General features: G+C 45.1%; 1 pseudogene; it reads left to right on the top strand.

Annotated features, from left to right (window-relative positions):
- Positions 1-9,537: 9,537 nt before the first annotated feature.
- LOC102881270 overlaps positions 9,538-11,283 on the top strand; it is a 17,421-nt pseudogene continuing 15,675 nt past the window's right edge.

Here is an 11,283-nt window from a genome sequence, read left to right on the forward strand (position 1 = left end):
CAGATGTCACACTTTCACCATTGAGGTGTGTTCTCTTTCTTATGTTGTTTCAGAACATATCTGAATTGTATCGTAACTGCACTACACACACACACACACACACACACACACACACACACACACACACACATACACACAACTAGCACATACTGTTCTTGGCTTAATATTGCAGAGATAGAGAAGAAAAGATTTTCAAGTATGAAAGCATGGTGTTTCAGGAAGAAGGGACACAGCATCTGACCTGGGACTCAGTGTGTGCTGAGAAGACACATTATCCCCTGTCCTTCTCTAAGCCTTTTTCCCACTATCTCCTGCATGTTGAGAATATGCTTTTTAAAAATGTCACTAACATAATCTTTCTTTTATGGGTTGAATTGTGTCTTCCCTAAGTTCATATGTTGAAGTTTTAAACCTCAGTACCCCAGAATGTGACCTTATTTGGAAGTAGGATCTTTGCAGATATAATTAATTAGGATGAGATCACTCTGGAAAGGGTGGGCCCCTAATCCAATATGGCTGATGTCCTCATTAAAAGAAAAAAATTGGAGACAGACATGCACACAGGGAAGGCGTCATGTGAAGACTTGAGTTATGCTGCCACAAGCAACTTTCAGGAGCTAGGACAGCCCCAGATCAGATCTTTATGTACTGCCTTAAGTAGGAGTATGGTCAGTAGTCACATAGCCAGAACCAGCAGCTGGGGAGAACACCCTTGAGTCACATTCCTCGGCCAATAAGAAACAATGAACAGATAGAACCATAATTGCAGGAGAGAGATAAGCAGACCCAGGAAAAGTTTCTAAAGTCGTGCATGTGCATTAGTTCAAAGAGCTGTTCTATAGTTAACTTTTCCTCATTATCATAGTAAAAAAACACACCACTAGCTGGAGATTTAAGATGCTAATGAGACATGTGGTGCATGAAATACATGTAGGTACACTGCACAGGCACAGTGTAGGACCTCCCTCAACACATTTTGGGGAGGGAAAGGGGAAAGAGGAGAGGGTGGTCCCTAACCCAAAGAGCCCATAAAACCTCTGTGCTTGTGGTACTTGGAGATCCACATCCAACCTCCTCCAGAGCGTGCTCCCTTGGTGCATCAAACTTTTGTTTTAATAAACCTTTCTGCAAAACTTTCACCCACTCTCTTGATTTCTATCCTGAGAGAGGCAAAGACATTTGTGCCATAACCGGAGCATGGATCTGCTGATGCTTTAATCTTGCAAATCTAGCCTCCAGAACTGTGAGATAATAAATGGCTGTTGTTTAAATCACTCAGTTTGTGGTCCTTTGTTATGGAAGTTTTAGCCAACTGATACACCTTTCCTAACCACTTCCATATCCACTGGCACGATGACCTTGAAATGCAGAAAAGGCTGCCCTTCCATGTCCTTTGCCCCAGGAGGGATTAGGGCCAAAGAGCCCTGACCTGAAGACATAGCTTGAGTTTCTCCTTTCATCTTCATGGGAATCCCCACCTAGAAGCACCCACAAATCCTGCTTCGGCAATGGGGATGTGAGCTGGACTGAGACTTCTTAGGAATAGAACAGACTCCTGTAACCTCCTAGTGGACCAGATCCTGGGCTCAGGCCTCAGAATTATGTCCTGAATGCTAGGTCATTGACCTTGCTCCTACCTTAGAATTTTCTGGTGCTTTTTATTAAAACATTGAGGCTGTGTCCTACTCCAGAATGTCAGAATGAAGTGTGTGGGGGGGGGGAAGGAGTTGGGAGAACTGAGGCGACAGTAGTTATTAAAACTTCCCTGGTGGTCCTAATGGGAAGCCAGTGTTAGGACCACTTAGCTAAACACTGCTCTCAAAGTGTAATGTGCATGCATGTCTCCAGTGGTTGTAGTTGAAAGATTCTGCAGGGGACTCACATTCTAAGAGATTAAGATACCGCTGAGGTGGGGCCCATAAATTTGCACTTTTAACAAGGTCTCTTGTGCCGCTGCTGCTTCTCTTCCCCAAACCCTGTTCCCCCAATCTCTTTCAGTAGAACTAAGTTAGAGAAAGGGAGCACAGCACACCCGCTCCCGTTATACACTATCAGTCACATCTCAACAGAAATACTGTTGATTCCTTGCATTTAGCATATGATGGGGAAGGAATGGTACTTGGATGGGTGATCCCTGTGTAGAGGGAGAAGGCCGTTCTAGCAAAGGTCTGAAGACTCAATATGAGGATGCAGGATTTGTAGTTGCAGGTGCAGATTCTAGGAGAGGCAGGACATTTGTAGGTGACCTCTGCACAAAAACACAGCATTTGTTGCTGGTGGGTGGTTATGGCATCTGCTCATGTGGACCAAGGCTTGCAGCCTCTGTGCACATGCCCAACATTTGGGTGCTGCACAAGATGGTGCCACTCTTTCTCTGTAGCAGTTACTGGCCCACAGACACCCATGTGAAGGGGAGGCCTGGTTAGAGCTGCAGATGATCCACCCAGGTGGTGACTTTTGAGGAAATCTGGAACTACGATGCTGTTAGGACCGCCAAGTCCAAGGAGGCAGAGTACAGCTGCACCCAATACTAGGTGCAGACTCTGGGTGCAGCTGAGATCTGTGCTCACACTTATGTGTCAGGCTGCAAATGTGAGGCCAGGGTATTAACGTAATCTGTGAGGAACCATTTGGATTAAGTTCTACTGGGGGCTTATCTTATCCATTTGTATTTAGAGTCCGGTCCCAAAACAATGGTGCTGCTCAAGGACATCTAGATTTTAGGAGGTGCTGAATGCAGGTCTCCAATATGATGCCCCAAGCACTGTATGTATATGGGTGTGTGTGGGTGTGGGTTGCAAGGAAAAGTTGGAATCGAGGGTGTAAATTTATGGTTCTTGGTGCCTATTCAATGCCAACAGGAATCCCCAATTTGGGATGTGGTTAAGGGGGAGGAGCATTTTCAGTGCAAATAGCTCAATTGCAATGTAGCTTGGCTGTAGAATAGCACAACTGTGAGACAGCTCAATAGTGATAAAGCTCAATTATGATACAGCAGAGCTGTGAGGTGGCCCTGGGGCAAGGCAGAGCAGTCCTGTGTGGAGGCAGTGTGGCCTCAGTGTTGGAAATAATACAGCTTTGATGTTCTAGCCAGAGAAACATAGTCTTTAGTGGAAACAGAAAGTTCATTGTGTGAGCCAAAGGGGAGCTCACTTATATAGAGAGAAGTCTCTGACCCTGGGTCCTGATTGATATGTTGTCATGCAAATAAGAACTCCAAGTCCTCACAGTTTAATTGGCCCAAAAAGCACTGCCATGATTGGTCAGAATGGAGCCACTCTGATTGGTCAGTAAAGATGCTAATGGGGATATCGCTCCAATTGGACAGGGAAAGTCTTAGTACTATTGGTTTTAATATGATTCCTGAAATTCCTTTATAAGGATTGTCTCAGAGAGCAGGAACACAGTACACATAGGCAGTTCAGTGCAGGCTTATCCCTAAAGCATGCCTTGCATGAGAGGCCCCTGGTCAGCAATGGCTGCTAGGCTCCGTTTTTGAATTTGAGCCCAATTAGCCAGCAAGAGACCTTCTCAACAGGTACCTTCATTCTTGTAGTCAACGAAGTAGATCTAGGACACAGTATACGATATCCTACATCAGCAGAAAGACAGATTTGTGCTATGGATTCTGGTTGCAGGTAGGGCTGAAATCAGCTCAGGGCTGTGGGCTTGGGGAGAAACAGGATTCTGGGCAGATGATTCAGGGGCCCAGGTTGGATGGATCAGGTTGCAGCTGCCATTATTGGGTTGGGAGGGGTGGAAAGTGCTAGCCCACTCTGATTGGTCAGTAAAGACGCTAATGGGGATATCGCTCCAATTGGATAGGGAAAGTCTCAGTCCTATTGGTTTAAATATGATTCCAGAAATTCCTTTATAAAGATTGTCTCAGAGAGCAGGAACACAGTACACACAGGCAGTTCAGTGCAGGCTTATCCCTAAAGCGTGCCTTGCATGAGAGGCCCCTGGCTGCTAGGCTCTGTTTTTGAATTTGAGCCCAATTAGCCAGCAAGAGACCTTCTCAACAGGTACCTTCATTCTTGTAGTCAACAAAATAGATCTAGGACACAGTATACAATATCCTACATCAGCGGAAAGACAGATTTGTGCTATGGATTCTGGTTTCAGGTAGGGCTGAAATCAGCTCAGGGCTGTGGGCTTGGGGAGAAACAGGATTCTGGGCAGATGATTCAGGGGCCCAGGTTGGATGGATCAGGTTGCAGCTGCCATTATTGGGTTGGGAGGGGTGGAAAGTGCTAGCAGAACTTTGGGCACAGGTGTGGGTTTGCAGAGAGGAGATCTCTACCAGAACAGGCACTATTAGGACGGATTCTGTGCTGCAGAGTTTGGTTATGTGAGTGACAGTGCTGGTCTGCTGCCTGGGCACCAAGTGTTGCATGGGAGGGAACATAAGGCCAGAAGCAAAGCACAGGGCTTTCAGGATTCAACTTCCACTTAGAAACCTCTGAGCCCTTAGGTCCAGCTACTAACAAGAGCAGATGTGGCCTGACAGCCTATGCGCAGATGCCAGATGTGCCATCCCTGCCCCATGGCCACACGCCCAGGGAAGTTTCTTAGCTTCCACCAATACTAGAAAATAGTCATAATTTTTGCCTCTGAGGTGATGCACTTAGAAGTTCCCACCATCATCTATGTGTAGAGTTCTACTCAAATATGGTACCTGAGTTTATGAATGAGAGACTCAATCAGAGAAATCTGCACTGAAGGACATTCTGCAAAACAAGGCAGTGTGCATGCACTCTTCAAAATCATCAGTATTACTAAAGGCAAAGGAGTGGCAATTGATCTAGATTAAAAAAAAAATAATAAAAGAGTCAAGACAACTAAATGCAATCCTTGACCATGACTGGATGCTAGATTTACGAAGACATCATTGTATCACAGTGGGTAATATGTATTTAGACTGTCTACGAAATGGACCGTCTAGTGTTAATTTGTTAAGTGTGATAGTTTTATTGTGTTGGCTAGGAGAACAGCCTCGACATTAGAGAATCCAAGATCAAATTGCTGGTAGATTCGGTGTCTGGTGAGGATCCTCTTCTTGGTTTGCAGACAGCCACCTTCTTGCTGTATCCTCACTTGGCTGGGAGAGAGCACTCTAGTCTCTTCTTATAAGGACACTAATCCCAGCATGAGTGCTCCACCCTCATGACTTTATCTAAACCTGATAACCTATCAAAGGCCCCACCTCCAAATACCATCCTATTGAAGATCAGAGCTTCAACATATGAATTTGGGGGGTGAAAATTAATCTGTAATTTTCCATCCAGTAATTATTCACGTGCTGCAGAGAGAAAGAGAGCAAGCTCTATCTTTCAGCTTCATATACAAGCACTACTCCCATTCTGGAGGGCTCCACCACATGACATAATTACCTCCAAAGATCCCACTCTAATACCATCACATTAATGGTTAAGAATTCAAAGTATGAATTTTGGGGAGATACAAACAGTCTAAAAAAATCACTCTATTTTTTAATTTAATGATTAGTAACCTTAATTGCAACTGCAAAATCCCTTTTGCCATGTAATGTAATATAACCAAGGTAGTAATACCAGGGAATGGACTTCTGCCTACTTTATTGTGAGAGCAGTTGATTTTTGCAATGAACTATATCTTAAATTGTTATATCTACAAAACTATTAACAGAGGTTACCTCTTGAGATGGTTTCATACAAAGGAAACACATTACTTAAAATATTTGAATTCTGTTTTGTTATGTTTTATTTTTTATATAAACCATGCATTACATTTTAGAAATACTGCAATAAATAAAGGGACTTTCATCAAGTCGGTCTTGGGTCATAAAATTCTCAAGACACAAATATTTGGAAGGGGTCAGGCCTCTTGCCAACACTGAATACTCAGTACCAGTAAACAGGTTCACATGTCAGACTCACTGTGGTCACACCTTCTACCTGGAATTTCACTGGAAGAGAGAAATAGTGGTGGAGTGTTGTTAACTTACAATTTTATCTGTGGCTCCACAGTCTGTAAAATTTAAAGGATTTCCAAGGGCACTTTATACGAGCAAGATTTTCACATCTTGGATTGAATTAGAAACAATCCATGAGCAAGCAGTGAATCCAGTGTAAATGAGGACATTATTGAATGGGGGAATAAATTAGTGACCTCCAAGCTGCCCCTACCACCTCTGTCCCCTACTTTCCATAGTGCCCCTCTCTTCACTTCTCGCCCCTGTGACCTCCATTCCACCCCGAAGGTCTTTAATGACTCCTTGATCTAGCACCATCACCCTCCAATTCCTGGACCTACACCTGTCCTCTCCCACCTCCACCTGACCTGTAGGCCTTCATAGACCACCTCCATCAAGCATCCACTTTGAATTCCATCATTCGCCAGCTCTGTTCCCCTCAGAATTCCAGGGACCGCAGCCCAACACTCCTCCCTTTCCAGCACCTCCATATCATCATTTCCCTTTAACTTACATTTGCCCCATTTCAGTGAACTCAGTGCAGTTCCCAGGTCCTCTTGTCCCCTACCCAAATCCCAGCCCTCAAGCATTGAATGCCATCAGCTCCCCATGTCCCAAATTCATGCCCCCACATTTGCCCTTTGTCTCTGTGTCTTCAGCCTCCTCAGGCTCCCTACCTTTCCCAGGTGACGTTCTCTCCTACGACCATTTAGTCTCCTTGTGCCCATTGCCCCTGCAAGGCTCCTTCTCCTCCCACCCACTATTTCTGTCTTGGACCACTAATCACCACCAGCACATCCATACACCTCCAATATACTGCAATATATTTGTATAATTTTAAAATGCTCTCCTGATCCAGTACTGAAGCCCTGGCTATGTGACTGTCATTTCCATTTCTTGAACAGATGATTAAGTCCACACTCAAAACACTTCCCTAATTGGCTCTCACATTCTGGGCTACTAAGCACCCACCCAGCACCAGAAAACAGGGGAAACCCCATGCCTGGAGATCATGAAATTAGTCACAGTAGTTAACTGATAGGGTGCCTGGGCAGCCAGTGTCCAGTGTCTGGTCAGTACAGGAATGACAAGCCTGCTCCTTGCCTCAAATTTCACTAACTCTGGAGGGTCACCCCACCTCCAGAGGTCCCTGCTGGAGCAACACAGTGGAGCCTGCATTTTTGTCCTGAGGGTAAAGGGAAGGCATTGAAGGGATTAAGGTAAGGGGATTCCTTCCCAGTTTTGTTTCTTCCTCTGCTCTTCCTATCACTTCTTGCTCCTTTTTCGGTCCAAGCACCATGTCTGTCTTCCGTGGCCCCAACTCTTTTAGTCTCTCTCTACTCTCTCAGTTTGATGTACCCACCTCTTGCTGCCCTGACTCCCACGGCTGGTCAAAGTCTCTCTGGAGATACCTTTTAACCTAGATTTCTCTATTTTCTGTCCTCCTGTCATTTCTTTCTCTGGTTACTCTTTTGGTCTTACTGTCTCCACATCCACCTGCTCCATCCTCTATTTTATTCTCTCTTTTTTAATTCTTCCTTTCTCTCACAGTCTTTCTGGTTCTCCCTCAGTCTCTGTACCACCTCCCACCCAGCACATTCACAGGTGTGGAATAAAGATGTCCTTTGACTGGAAGAGCACTTTCCAATGAGGCTACAGAAAGAGAAACATGCCAGGGAGATGTGGCGTCCAGGTCTGCATGGCCATCTCTACCCTGGAAGGCCCGAGAGGGGCAAGGTTTGGGGGCCAGGATGGGAAGACTTTACGTAGCACGGCTGACAAGGGAAGGGGACCGGAATCTGAGGAAGTCACTGAAGGGTTTTAAGTAGGAAAATGATGAGGTGGGCAGTATTGACCTGGACAAAAGGCAGGAAGGCCCCTCTATTTAATTTGAAATAGAGGTGGACTGCAGACAGCAGTGGAGCTACCAGGCCTGGACCATCTTGCTGGTGCTTCTGGAACTCTCTGAGTGTGAGACAAGGGGATGAAGGTGTGGCCCCAATTTCCAGGGGGCACCACACAGACCGGGGCTTAGAGTGGATGGTTGCACAATATTGTTTAATGAAAAGTTGCACTATCGACTAATTTCCTTGCTTGGAATCCTGGAAGTCCATGCAGAAACTTCTCTCTTACCAACATAGCTAGTTAGCAGTACTACATAATACACAATAATCTAGCTTCTGAACATTCCCAAATCTATCCTAGTCACCGTATATTTTAAAAATGTCCTAACATATTTTCTTGTATTCACCTTTGGGTGATATCAGGACATTCTTCTTATTTCTTGAAAATATGTTCATTTTTAACATGTTGATTTTCCATTCTAGACATAATGTTTCAATTGATTGTCATTTCCCTATGACTGAAATCTTCCACATGTCGGACTGTGAGTAAACATACTACATAGTTGATATTAACTAAGAGATACTGCCATAAAATACTGAGGGTAGGAATGAAGTTATGGGTTATTTGATCACCTAATTTTACTTCATATTAAAGAGAATATAACGCCCTACTAAATGCCCAGAGAAATATTGCAAAATCAGATTGTTTAGGTGAAAATGGATCTCGATGTCTTCTAAAAAACTATATTTTTTACAGGTTTTGTTATTCACGCCTGGAAGAACATTCAGAAATAGACAACAAAGAAAAGGACTAATTGCATTACAGTTTAGAATAAAGATGTACTTTCTGATTACTCTTATAATAAACATATAGTGAATTAGTAGTTACATTATATTAGATATTATTGACTTAAGTATATTATGATGTGAACAAGTATATCTCTAAGGTATTGATGGTAATTTATCTCAAGTTTGAAGTAGAATAAGAACTATTTTTAAAATGCAATTTTTAAATAAATTTTTTAAAGCAATGCTTAGTACCTAAATTATCACATGCAGTAATCCTCCATGCCTCATACCCCAGGTCGTGTCCCTGTGAAAGTCTCTGGTACTAAGCAGTGTTGAGTCTTGGTGAAAGGGGATAAAAATAGAAATGCTATGCTGTTGGGTGTCAGGATGAAAAGGCCTACTCAACTTGGGGAGAGATTTCTATTTCATATTCTAGTTTGTGATCCCTACAAAAAATCCAGGTCTTGTTTAAGTAAACTGCTTACATTAATTCTAGTTGCGAAATGTTCATGGATCCAACCACCGCCTCATATCCACCCCCTCAGTAGAGATCCCAGTTCACGCTGAATTGCTTCGGCTTCGCCGGCAGGACCTAGTTGCAACCCGGAGCAAAAACAGCTTTTGATTTAAACCGTTTACAAGCTGATTAAAACAACTCAGTCTCCAACACAAGTGGCCACACAACTGCAAGTTTTATCTTAAAACTGTTAGAGCTAGTAACTCAAAACATTCAGGAAGCAACGCGGTTGAATAAGACACGAAAGACACAGACGCATTTCTAAACCCGGAAGACACCTTGTGTGCGAGGCGGAGAAATGGCCCGCCCCCGCCTCCGCCCCGCCTCTACACCGGCTTTGTCCCGCCCCCTTGCGGCCCGCGCGCACGCCGGTACTCGCTCCACGCCCCGCCCCCTACTGGTCGCGCTCCGCCCAGGCCCCGCCCTCAAGTCGCCCCGCCTCTCCTCTCGGTGCGCTCAGTTTCTCACAGACCCGGAAGCGGAGAAGGCAAAACCGAGGTCGCGCTGCGGGGAGTAAGTTTATGTCTTTCTATTTTAAACCTGTGTCTCGCCGCCCCCACTCCCAATACTGGAGTATGAGGTTGCCACGGACCTTAACATCACCGCATTCACCTCGTCTCTCAAGTAAAGTCAGATGTCGCTGTGAGAGGCCGGGGGCGCTTTCCTTTGCGTTTATATTGGCTCTGAGGCTGGTCTCTGCTCTCAGCTTTTCTGCCTTTGGCCCAGCTAGACACCTCCTTTCGCCTCTTTTCCCTTCTTAAAACCCTTTAGCGATTTCTCCGCTTCGCTTACGACATTAAAGTCCTTACGCTAGGTGGATTCGCGGCCTCCAACTTCGCCCTCGAGGTCCCAGGGGGCAGCGCGGGTCACCCCGCCTCAGGTGAGGCGGCATCCTCTCTCTAGTCCTGGGATTCTGGAGACTCTAACCCTCTCCTGAGACACCGTCTCCTCCCCTTCTGCTCGCGTCCACCTCAGGCCGGGTCCCTCTGCTCCTCAGGCCTCCCCTTCGTACTCACCCTTCCCCTGGCCCTGCGTTGGGGGAAGTGACCTGGGCCTGACTTGTGGCACCCAGTGTTCCGTCCCAAATTCCCCTCCAAGGGAAAATGTGCTCTTTGTAGACATTTGAGTGTCTTTCTTTCCTGTGCAGCAGCTTTTTCTTTTCTTTTCTTTTTTTGCCTATTTTTAGTTAATAGCTGTTAACAGTTTTAAGGTAAAAACTTACAGGCATCTTACTCCCCGTCCCTTCTGAATGTGAGGGTGAGGGGGTCAACGGAAACAGAGCGATAGAGAGAGATAGAAAAACTGAGGAGAGAAGATGAGGGAGAGCAGATGGCAATGAAGAGAATGAGTGAGGGATTTGGAAAGAGACTGTAAGAGTGGAAGAATAAGCTGTGAAAGTAGCAGGGGGAGAAAATAGAAGTTTAGAGAAAAGTAGGATCTCCAGGGAGATGAAGGTGAGCAAAAAGGAAGGTAGGCAGTAGGTGTGGGGCAACAATGGTGAGGCACTTCAGACAGAGGTGGGTGGGGATAGAAGAGTTAGATCCGTGGGCCACAGCCACATGGTACCTGGGGCTGAAAGGACAAGGGGTGACAGGGAGAGCAGAGAACCAAATGGTAGGAAGGAAGTCTAGCCATCCTGGGATGCCAGAGTGTGGGGAGACACGGAGCCTAAATGTACTGGGAAAATAAAGAGGGAGCCAAGAAAAGGGAAGAAAGTGGTGAAATACAGAGAGATTGGGGGCAATCAGAAAAGTTGGGTAGAAAGAGCAACAAGAGGGGTTAGAAGTTAGTGGGCAGAGACTCAGGGACATGGACTATAGGCTGGTAGTTACTAGAGGACTATAGACTAGTGGTTACTAGTGGGGTGGGGGAGGAGAAGGGAGATAGACAGGGTAAAGGGGGCCAAATATAGGGTTTAGGGGGAGGGTGAAGTGGGTAAAGGGGATCAAATACATGGCAGCTGAAGGAAACTAGACTTTGGGTGGTAAGCAGAATATACAGATGTCAAACGATAATGTACACATGAAAATTTATAATTGTATTAGACCAATATTACCCCAATAAACAATTAAAAATTTAAAAAATAAATAAAATTTGATAGAATGCAAAAAAAAAAAAAAAAAACCTCTGCAATGATGAAAATGTTCTATGCCTGAACTCTTCATACAGTAGCCACCCAC

This window comes from Pteropus alecto, unplaced genomic scaffold (genome assembly GCF_000325575.1).
Source record: "Pteropus alecto unplaced genomic scaffold, ASM32557v1 scaffold423, whole genome shotgun sequence".
Taxonomy (NCBI): domain Eukaryota; kingdom Metazoa; phylum Chordata; class Mammalia; order Chiroptera; family Pteropodidae; genus Pteropus; species Pteropus alecto.